Source organism: Ictidomys tridecemlineatus, chromosome 1, assembly GCF_052094955.1.
Source record: "Ictidomys tridecemlineatus isolate mIctTri1 chromosome 1, mIctTri1.hap1, whole genome shotgun sequence".
In the NCBI taxonomy this organism is placed as follows: Eukaryota; Metazoa; Chordata; class Mammalia; order Rodentia; family Sciuridae; genus Ictidomys; species Ictidomys tridecemlineatus.
The window spans coordinates 69416466-69428793 of record NC_135477.1 but is presented as its reverse complement, the minus strand read 5'-3'; positions in this window follow the sequence as shown (position 1 = coordinate 69428793).

Below are 12328 nucleotides of genomic sequence, written 5' to 3'. Positions count from 1 at the left end.
TGCCCCGCTAGTTTCTTATTATTAATCAAACAATTAGCACAAGCTGGGTGCCTGAAAATAATTCACATTTATTATCTTACAGTGCTTAGTAAGTTTCAGGGAATGAACAGGCTAATGGGTATTAGAGCCACAGAAGTGATCAGACAGACACAATCCCTGCCCTCATGGATTGGAGAGAGGCAGACCAGAAATATTTAATAAATTCATCCTGAATTTTCATAAATGTTACAAAGGAACATGGGCTGAGATAGAGAGCAACAGGAGGAATGCTTCTTGATAGGCTGGTCAGGGAAGCTCTCCCTAAAATAATATGCAATCTGATTTGCAGAAAATGGACTTTGGAGCCAGAAAGACCTAAACTTTTCAGAATATTGGAAACATCTGAGCAGAATTAATAGAAATACTGTGCTCAGTGGCTGGTTGACAGTAAATGCAATGATGATGACAAGAGTGACAATTCTCTGTTCAGTCAGAATTTCTTCCTGTAAGGTCCATTTCAGACTAAACTACTCCATCAACCCTTCCTTGGTGAGTCCAGCCCACACTGATTCATTCATTCACCAAATGTCTGTGGGGCCCTTACTGCTTGCTAGGTACTCAGGGTGGGGAAGTAGCAATGAACCTGACCTGGCCTTCACAGAATATGAGTTCCAGGAGGTGACTCAATGTGACAATGATCTATCATCTCTTCTTTTCTAGACTTTAAAAACAGGACTATAAACTTTTTGGGAAGAGGGTGCTTATCTTTCTTTGAATCCCTCTCCACAGTTTCAGACACTGACTAACAGTGCTAGACTCGGTGCCCTTTCAGCTGGTCCAATGTGCAGCACCCTGGCAGTACTAGGAGAGAGAAGAGACGTAGAGTGTGACATACTAAGGAACTGAAAGCTATCTGCTGAAAAATTCTAAGTTGTAATGTCAACACTCATATCCTGTTGGCCTGAAGTTTAAATGTGGCTATTTCAAATACGTTGAATTTGTTTTGGCTGTTGTTGGTGTTAAACTAACTTGAAAGAAAAAATTTTAAGAAAATATGTTCTTCAACTTGGAGAAGCTTCTGTATTCCTAGCATTACCTAATAACTCTTTCACCTTTCCCACCATCTTCCCCACACCTGTGTGCATACAATACAATACAGAGTATATTCTTTCATTCAAAACTCTTATTTCCTCCAAGTGCTTCCCTGGCATAAAAAATGCTAATCATACCAACAACTTATTAAGTTACACTTTGCTTACTATCAGCATTTACCATTAGGTAAAATTACTGGGATATCCAGTTCTAAATTTCGGATAAACAAATAATGACTTAGTATATGTCTGATGCAATATCAGGGACGTTTTTGCACTTAAAAACTCATTTGTTGTTTCCCAAAATCCAAATTTAACTGGATGTCTTGTATTTTTATTTGACAAATCTATTAATCTTACTTGTTGTAGGTCTTAACATATGCTATCTCCTGTTACCTATAGGAAGCCATACAAAACAAATATTGTGCTAATTTTACAAATAAAAAACTGAGGCTCAGAGACACAGTACAGCATCAAGAATATATGGCTGGTACATGAAGAATCAGAATTTGAAACCAGATTTGTCCAAATACAAAATCCCCGTTTTTATACTTTTCAAGAAAACCAATAACTGCTATAACTCTTATTGTTCTGAGCCAGATAAGAATATTATAGTTCTATAGTCATGTGATTAATGGAAATGCTTTTGCTGATCCCTAAATACAGCTTCTCATCATGCTGAGACTTGGTACCATGTTCTCTTCTCACCTTGTGTACAGTGATTGGCCTTCACGGCTCTGCTGAGGAGTTAGCTTATGGAGAAAGCATTCTCTGACCATCCCATGAGCTGCTTGCTAAATGCCTCCACTAGGGTATTACACAGTACATTGCAATCATCTTCTGAAGGGTCTGTCTCCCCTGACATAGAAACCATCTCTTTATTTTATCAGTGCCTAGTACACGTATGCTCAGTAAATGCCCGAGGAATAAAGCCAAATTCTGGGCATCAGATGCTAAAACATATATGGGATTACAATAGATCAACTAGCTCTCTGTGGAAAATGTCATCAGAAAATGCATATTAGAAACTAACCTCTTTTCCAGAAGCCATAATTCTTTGACCATTTAACTTGGGGACAACTCTACCTGTTATTCCCCTCCCCACTTTTATGGTACTAGGGATTGAATCCAGAGGAACTCTACCACTGAGCTATATCCCCAGTCTTGTTATTTGCTTTGAGGCAGGGCCTTGCTAAATCTTGGAACTTGTGATTCTCCTGCCTCAGTCTCCTGAGTTGCTATGATTACAGGCCTGTGCTACCACTCCCAGCTCGAATTACATTTTTTATGATGCTTTTTCTGTGACCTTTCACATATCTGTAACTTGTATTGTTGTGTCATTATTTTAAATGGAGCGTCTGTGAATGAATCAGCAGTAGTTCACATTCGCAAAAAGCTGGGAGGCCAAGAGGAAGAAGTGAAGAAAATTCAAGCTTCCTCTTTCTAGCTCAGAAAACTTCAAACCAGTCATGGTAAAAAGTCAATTTTGTGTGAGAAATGAAGTCATTTTATATACAAAGATATATGTGCTTGATATATAAGAATGTTATTCCTTAAAATGTTTGCTTGAATATATTCCAGACATTTTTTAGAATCATCTAAAATTTCATTATGCTTCTGGAGAATACAAGGCTGTCTTTTCTCTTTCATGGACAGACAGAAATGATTTCTAAGGGCACCTGATTAGGTTATTGAAAAGAAATATGGTATTTTTGTCCCTTGGCTGACCTTCTCATGGTCTTGGACTGAAACTCACTTTAGATTAGCAAAACATTATTTCACTAAAGAAACATACCATTCCCTCTGGGCTTTTCTTGTCTTTTTGGTTTTGTGTGTGTTGGGGGCAGGTGGGTATTGGGGATTGAACCAAGAGGAGATTTATCACTGAGTTACAATCTCCAGTCTGTTTTTTTGTGACAGGGTCTTGCTAAGCTGCTGAGGCTGGCCTCGAACTTGCACTCCTCCTGACTTAGCCTCCTGAGTCAGTGGGATTACAGGTGTGTACCACCTCATTGGCCCATTCCCTCTGGTTTTTAGTCATCACACCACATTTAGTTTCTTCATCTCTTTTTCTGAAACCCTAAAAATAATTTTTAGGTCAATGTTCTTTCAAAAATGATATGTAAATGCCACAAAGGATTGTTATTTAAACATAATAAGTATTTTAGGAATGATTGACAAAATGTGAAACTCAGATTTGGAGAACTTCTATTAAGACATATAATGATTAAACCTAAATGACAACTCTTCCTAGGTGAGATTACAAAAGCATAAGCCATCCACTCAGGACCCCATCTGATGTACTCCTTCACATCAAGGAAATGACAGAGAGTGTTGGTGCATCATTTGGTGTACCAGAAAAAGCCTGACGTCGAAAGGAAGTCTAAGGTGGAATTCCAAACATGGCCCCTGCAGCAAAAGTGGTGTTCCTTCAGGCAGAGGTACTTCCTTCCATTCTCAGAAGGAAACATTTTTTGTAAACCAACCAGGCTGAGGTAGCATACTGATGGCTGTTGCTCAGTGTTTCTGAGGAGAAGGGAGACAAACAATGGATGAGAACACTGGCTCCAGGGTCAGATTGCTGGCATTCATCTCCTAGACATACCGTGTCCTGACTTTGGACTCTGTTACTGTGAGGACAGGTTGGACTGTAGGTAAAGGGCTTGGTCCAGGGCCCAGCACACAGCATGGGTGCAATCTGTTAGTGCTTCTTGCTATTCTTTCTTGTCAGTACAGCTGAGGTGACTTGGAACAGTAAGTTGGCATACAGATGGACAATGTTTCAATTTCTGACCACAGCTTTCCCCAAACAGATTTCCATGAATAAAATAAGTGATATTAAAAAGGAACAGAGATTTATATACTGAGAAGGTTGGCAGGGACTCAAGATTCAAATGCCTCTCTTCCCCTTCTCTTCCTTTGGCCCTCTTCCTACATTAGATTATTGAGGAAACAAAAACAAAAGTGCAAAGGACAAGGCCAGGCAGGTGCATGTTGTCAGACTTTGGCCCCAACCCCTGTGTAGACCTGTTGACCTCGGCTGGCCTGGATCCTTTCCACAAGGCTATGTGCACTCCTGGGGCCGGAGAGCAAAGCAACTCCCCCAGCCCCTTCCTCTCAAAGCTCACACGCTGGTTTCTTTGGATCCGATTACTGTAACAGGACAAAAAGGGAGTTGGGAAGAACCAGAAAATTAGGAAAGAAGCAAAGATTCTAGACAGCACAGATTCCACACCTTGAACTCAGCTGATCTAGGCATATCCATGGTCTGGCTGGACCACCTACTGAGAGAAAAAGCCAGAAGATAGAGTCAAGGGCAACAACCCTATCGGACTCAGAACTTTACCTCATTCAAGTCATTCAACAAATTTCATGGAACCCCTATTATGTGTTAGGCCCTTTAAGATGCAGAAAGCCTCCTCCAGTTTGGAAGTCAATTTGTTACAACCACAAAAAGGATTCAAACTTTGATCCCGAACTCCTCAAACCTGCCCCCTACTCAGAACTTAATTCCTTCCCTTTTCAGGTCACCAGTTTTGCCCTTGATCCTGATCTGTACCAAGGCATAAGCAGAGTGAAGAAGGGGAATTGAGAGAAAGAAGGCTTAAGGATTCACAACTAGTGAACTAAGGGCATCCGGAGGGGATGGCTCCACTTTGTCACAGCAGGGATCAAAAAGCAGTGATCCAACTGATCCAGGAGGCACTGCTTTTACAAGGCCCCATTGGATTTTGACACACAGAAGTCTCAATTAAGTCATAATGAACCCCATGCTTTTGTCACTAAGCTGTCATTGGCCCAAAATAGAAAATTAGCAGGTGATCTCAACTGGGGGAAAGTGTTTTGTACAAGATGCTAGCGATCCAGGTAGACAGTCTGTGCTCCTCTGCTTTGTTTTCCATCCTAAGTAGGAACATTTTGTCATAGGAAAAGCCAAATGCAGTAACAATCCACTCTAACACTGGCCTCCATATGGCTTGATGCCCTGAGTGGATTGTTAACTGCTTTTGGTTTTTCCCATGACAAAATGTTCCTACTTGTGATGGAAAACAAAGCAGAAGAGCACAGACTGTCTACCTGGATCTCACGCATCTTGTGCAACTGTTCTACAGTGCACTTCTGACCAGTTGCACCAACACAGGTCCCAAGTGGGAGCCAGGGTACACTGGAGAGAGCTTGTTATAGGGTCTTCTAATTCATAATAGGGTCTGATCTTTGGAGTTGTTCTTTTAAATTCCCATTCATCCATTCTCAATAATCTTTGAAAACTTAAATCAGCTTATATTAACATGCTTTTATTTAATTGGGGAGGGGGGTAAAATTGAACTAATTCAACCAAGACCTTTTGCATTTAAACACAAAAGCTAGAATTTGAAGAGGAAAGAAACCTCATGATACAAGTATTTTCTAGCTTGTTCTATCACTATTGTAGACTCTATGGATGAAACTTTCTTCATTTTCCAGATGAGAATAAAAAGGTGAGATGCAAAGAAGGTAAGTCACCTCTTCCTCAAGTCATACAGCTCATTAGCAGCAGGGCTTTTGTTCTATTTCATTCTTAAACACACATAGCCTTCCTATTGTTTATGGACTGGTATTTTAAGCAATAGTGTATGTTAGCTCTTAGGAAGTCAGAACATGAGTCTAGATTTAATTGAAGAAAAAGTCATGCATTTCCTGAAAATTTAAAAATCATACCTTTAGTTGGTTTAGTTATTAAATAAAAGGCAACATTTTTTTTCTTTTTTAATGAGGCTCTTCTTCCTTGATGTAGTGATTGTGTTTATGATCTAAGGAAACCCTCTGATGGTCATGTCTTCTAGTTTCACAGCAGGCATTCTATTTACACAGATTGTTGCTCCCAGTTTTCTGAGATTATGACAACCATGCTAAAATGCTTCTTTCTCAACTTCTGCCCTTTGCTCTAGTGCAAGAATCAAGTTTTATGTCAGAGAGGTCTACTTTCAAAATCTTATCTGATCTTATGTTTGCAATTCCAGAAAGTGTTCTAAAAGCCAGCTCTGCTTAGAATAAAAAGTAGAGAAATCAGCAGTGTTCTAGTTGGAGGAATGGAATGGGTAGAAACAGCATGCCACGAATTAGATTTGATTCTTTGCCATGTTTACAAGGATAGCAGTGAGGTATGTCAGAACAGGCCCCTGCATCAGAAAGCAGAAAACATGGGTTCCAAGTCCCCTACCTCACATTAGGTGAGAGAGCATGGGTGCAGTCACAGGTTGTAGGTTATATATCTATAGAATTTAGAATTAAAGTAGCCTTTAAGGACCTTGGATCAGTAGCCTTGCTTTACAGATGAACAAGCTGGGATTCAGAGGAATTCATTAACTTTCCCCATATATGTAAGTAGTTAAAATAATTTAACATACACAACTGGATTTCTGACAAAGATGACTATTAAGTCCACACATCAATACACTCCCTGTGCTCAAATAGTAATAAATAAATAAAATATGAAAAATAAGATGTGAAGGGCCTCAAAAATTGGCTCATGTTCCATGAACCAGAAACAGAAAGAGAAGCATGGAACAGGGAGAGGGATGATGCTCCTGGCCAGGAAGCAGGTAGAGGAGGTTGAGCTGGTAATTTCTGACATCTAATGGGAAATAAAGGAATCACAAATGAATTTGGAAAATCCCAAATGAATGGAAAATTAATGTCTTTATGCTTGAAACCAGGTTCTGGAGATCTCACTGTCAAGAACCTTTTAAGGAAGCAGTAGGCCTCAGAATAGGCCTTGGGAATCGGAAGGACAAAGCCTGTATGTGTGACTAGGAATGGCTTGGTGATACAAGAGTCCCCCAGATGCCCTCCCAAGACATAGTTTTGGCATCTGAAAAAAACACTAAACAGAGGTGAGGACAGAAAGACTGAAAAAGGGAGAAAGAGGAAAAAGTAGACAAATACAATTTTTATGCTAAACAGTGTGGCAAAGACATTCCAAATAAAATCTGCTACAGGACAAAAATAAAAACCAATGATAAAATCAACTATAAGGACAGGAGTTCATTCAGAATGAAATTAAAATTAATTTTATGGAACAGGCTAATAAAGATTTTTAAATAAACTTTTAGAATGGTCAAAGAGAAATTGAAGATTAATTTGAATTTTAAGAAAATGAAAGATAAAACAACAGAAATAAAAACAAGTGAATATGAAAAAAAAAAACCAATTAGAAGTACTGGATTCAATCCCCTGCATTTAAGAAGAACAGAAGGGATGGGAACTGGAAATTATTTTTAAGTAGTCACTATATACTTAAAAAGCAATAATGAAATAATGAATTTTTTAAAAAGAAAGAGAGAGAGAGAGAGAGAGGGAGAGAGAGAGAGAGAATTTTTAATATTTATTTTTTAGTTTTTGATGGACACAACATCTTTGTTTGTATGTGGTGCTGAGGATCGAACCCAGGCTGCACACATGCTAGGCGAGCGTGCTACCGTTTGAGCCATATTCCCAGCCCTAAAAAAGAAATAAAACCTCAATAGATCAGAAAAACTCTAGATAACAGTGGTCAGGAAATTACTCAAGAAGTAGCATAGAGAGGCAAAGGGTTAAAAAATACAGAAAGGCAATCAAGAAGCTTGTAGGGTTGATTTAAAGGTGGACAGACTGCAAGGATCCAACATACATCTAATAAGAATTCTAGGTAAGGAGAATGTAGGAAATGACTGAGAAGTAATATTTAATGAAAGAAATATTGAGAAATTTCCAGATCTAGAAAGAGATGAACTTTCAGGTCTATCCTCTCAGACTAAATAAAGGCAGTTCTGCACTTACACTTCAGAATATCAAAAAGTAAAATCAAAAAGTTAAGGGAGCCTATAAATCAATACAAGAAAAGGTAGACAAACTAATAGAAAAATGGGCAAAAGACTTAAAGTATACCATAAGAGAAGTTATGTAATGGTCATTTGGTCATGCAAAGAAATGCAGATTAAACCCATCTTACCAAACCAAAAGAATGAGTCAAATGAAAAAGAAAGATAATCCCAAATGTTGGGAGACTGTCAGTCAAATGGTACTTTCACATGTTGTTTGTGACAGTATACACTGCATATCTTTGGAAAACTGTTTAGATGACTTTGCTATTTTTCTTATCCAAAATGCTTAGACCAGAGAATTTCAGATTTTGGATTTTTTTCCCCAGATTTTTGACTATTTGCATATACATGAGATATCTTTGAAATATTAAAGCCTAAACATAAAATTAATTTGTTTCATATATATCTCATAGATATAGCCTGAAGGTAATTTTACATATGTTTAGTGTGCCTGCATTTTTACTATGGGCTGGTTACATGAGGTAGGTGTGGAATTTTCCACTTGTGATGTTATATCAGCACTCAAAAATTTTGGATTTTTGGAGCATTTTGGATTTTAGAATAGAGATGCTCAACCTATATACCAAAGCTGAACATACACAGACCCTATGATCTTTAATTATAATTGCATACATCTACAATCATACATATTCACAAAAGAACACAAGAATGTTAATTTCAGTACTATTTTAATAGTCAAAAACTTAAGAGCTTTGTAATGTTGTGAACAACCAATAAAAAAAATAAAAAATAAATTTAAAAAAATAGTCAAAAATCTTAAATTACCCTAATGTTCATTAAGAAAATAAATTATATTTATATAATGGAATATGAGAATGAATGAACTACAATTCATGGAACGACATGAATAAATAGTATAAATATAATGCTGATCAAAAGAAACCAGACTGGGGAAAAAATGTTTGTGAAACATACATCTAATAAGGAATTTGTAGCCTGAATGTATGAAGAACACTAATTTTCAAAAATAAGAAGATGAACTACCACATTTTTTTTTCTCCTGTACTGGGAATTGAACCCAGAACCTTGCACATGCTAGGCAAGTGCTCTACCACTGAGCTACAACCTGAACTCTTTAAAAATTTTGAGACAGGGCTTCACTAAGTTGGCTAGGCTGTCCTCAAACTTTTGATCCTCCTGTCTCAATCTCTGGAGTAGTGGGGATTTCAGGTGTGTGCCACCTCATCTGGCTCCATCCATTTTTAAGAGGGGCAACATAATTGAACTGACACTTTACCAAAGATGAATAGTTAATAAGTATGTTAAAAGATGCCAAATACACAATCCTCTAAAAGACTTAGGAAAATTTCAAAACGACAGTGATAGCATCACTTTTAAAATTTCCCCAACCCATTGCACCTATAAAGTCAATTAAAAGGCAAAATCAAAATCTCATAGACAATATCTACAACAAAACTAGGTGAAGTAGCCCCAAGAATTCCCACAAGTAAAGGGGTGGGAACAGACCACTGATAGCTACAAGACCAAAACTATATAAGCATTTTCTTGGTGGAAAGAAACAGACGGAAGCTTTAGGTAGCTGATGAACCTATAAATAGGAATATCCCCAAATCATACCTTTGTACGCTCTGAAAATGTAGAGGACTAGTCAACAACAGCAGCCAAACTGTTGTTACACAAAAAGTTTACCTTAAACTCCAAAAGGACTTGAACAGATGTGCCCTATGAACTCTCAGATCTCGCCAGCTGAAGCCCCCTTCCAGTACAACCCCACTGTGACCAGGATCTCTGAGACTATAAGTCCAGATTAAAAAGAACAAGGACAAAAGGATAAAGGAAAAAATAGGACCAGATAAATATGGGGCATGAAAAATAAATCAGGAGATCCCAGAAAGTACAAAGCCCTCTTGACTTACTCTCTGCTCCCTACACTAAGCAAGGTTCAGGAAAATGAATCAGCAGTAACTATACAGGAAAAGCCGGCAATATCAGCACACAAATCCACAAGTGATGCTACACAGTAAATGGCAAAGTCATCACTGGAAAGTCAAGTTCTACTCTCATGCAGACTGGGAAACATTTTCTAGCAATATCTGTATGTAAAAAGATTCCTCTGATATAAAACAATTAAGTGCTCATGTGATATTTGTTGTGACACACGGTTATTACAATGTGGCTAAAGCAACAAACTCAATTTATATAAAGTGGGTCAGAGGTCATTGATACAGGGCAACATACACAACTTGCCTCCAGCAAGCTGGCAGCAAATTCTAGCCTTTTTCATCCTTCTTAAAACTCCATTTTATGGATAACTGGTAAAGCAGCTGTCATTGCTATGTGCTCAATGAGCCTGGCTCTAAGGATTCAACAGGTGAGTTACAGGAGAGAGGCTACAGGGTTGGCATAAGCAATTGACAGCTGCATCACTGAATGAAGATGGGGTGGGAATGTAGACCACAGACATAATTCTGATTTAAGTGCAGAAACTATCTTTTTTGAGGGAAAATTTTCCTACGACATTCTAAATGATATAACACCTAATTAACATGCACAATATGTACATAAAATATCTGAGCACAAAATATTTTTTATCTTCAGTGCCTAATACTAAACCTGACACATAGTTAGTATTCAAAAGGGTTCTATTATAAAAGCAATAAAAAGGAAAATAAATCTCTTAACTATAGTTCCCATTATTCTGGAATTAAAACTTGAAATCTCCAACAAGGCCAGAATTGTCCCTCGTTTTGAAATACTTCAAACATAACTCAAAGGGATAGTTTAAAACACAAGACTCGATTAACCTGCCCCACCCTTTGGGTAATTCAGAAAACCTTCTAGACCATGTGCATGGTGCAGTCAGCCAAGCCTGGGCAGATGCAAGAAACAGAGTCTTAGGAAAGGTCACTTACAAGGCTCTAATCACACTTCCTACCTCCCATTTCCTGCAACTTCTTGGCCTCAGCAGTTATAGTAAAGTCAGAGTGCAAAGGATAACATCTTTAAAAGCAGTTTTATTGCAATGGTAAAAAGAATCCAGTGATTATAGTGTAGTTTACAATTCATCTGCATACCAAAAAGCCCCAAATGACCTAGGTCCAAATTCCACTTATACCACTGATAAGGTTACAAGAAATGTGAACAGCCCTTTAAGTGTTAAAAACAAAACAAACAAACAAAAAAAAATGACTTACTTTCTCAGCCTCAATTTCTCATCTGCAAGATAGATTTCATACTACCAACTTCATATGCTATACTGAGGAAGTGGAATAACACAAAGTATTATCTACAGCACTTAGCATGTATACTTCTCTTGCTCAACTATTATTTAGTACACGATTTATTTTATGGATAAACTAAGTAACATCAGGTACATTGCTGAGAATTGAGAATTACAAAGTACTTTGTTACATTATGCTGTGTTACATGAAATAATTTTCTTTTAAGACTGGACTTTTCACATATTCTGCCTCAGGAATCTCAATTTTGCTTCCACTCTTCAGATACATAGTACTGAAGAAGCAATAACTGAGACTTAAAAGGGGGTGGATTAAGGAGACTACAAAACTGAAACAATAGTCTAATTAAAAGTCAAGCTCTCATCTTAATCTCCATAATGCAAATATTGACATAAAACTTCAGAGAGCAACACTGCACAGAGAAGGGCAAAAGCACTATTCTGTCTTGTCTTTGCAGGAAGGCAGAGAAGGAAAACTTGCAAGGAAAAGAAACTAATGGTCTCAAAGGAAGGGCAACTCTAGTTAAAGCAAAAATAATGTTCTCATCTCCAATTAATACAAGGTCAAAGCCAGCCTCAACAACTCAGCAAGACCCTGTCTCTAAATAAAATATTTAAAAAGGAGCTGGGGGTGTGGTGCAGTGGTTAAGTGTCCCTGCCTTCAATCCCTGACACCAAAAAAAATGAAAGGAAGGAAGGAAGGGAGGGAGGAAGGAAGGGAGGAAGAAGGGGTAAGGGGGGAGGAAGGGAGGGAGGGAAAGAACATTATTGGTTAAGTAGAAATATAACCATCCAAAGATATACTTCACCAGTAAGTACATTCTTATATAATCTATATCAAAGCTGGATTGTTTTCCAGAATGAGAGTATTTGTAGAAAGTTTCCAAAGCACTCACACTCTTATTTTATTAGCACTTTGTAGTTATACACAGTAGTTATGTTTATCCCGACAAACTCATACATGCATGGAATTTGATTTCAGATCATGATTCCCTCTACCCTTCTGCCTCCCCTCCCTCATTCTCCTTCCTCTACCCTGCTAGACTTCCTTTCATTTCTATTTATTTATTTTTGATTGGTTCTTTTTACTTATACATAAAGGTGAAATTCCCTCTGGTATATTTATATATGCACATGATTTTTAAAAGAGTACATTCTGCATTACCTCCACTTTTCCATCTCTCTCAATCTCCCTT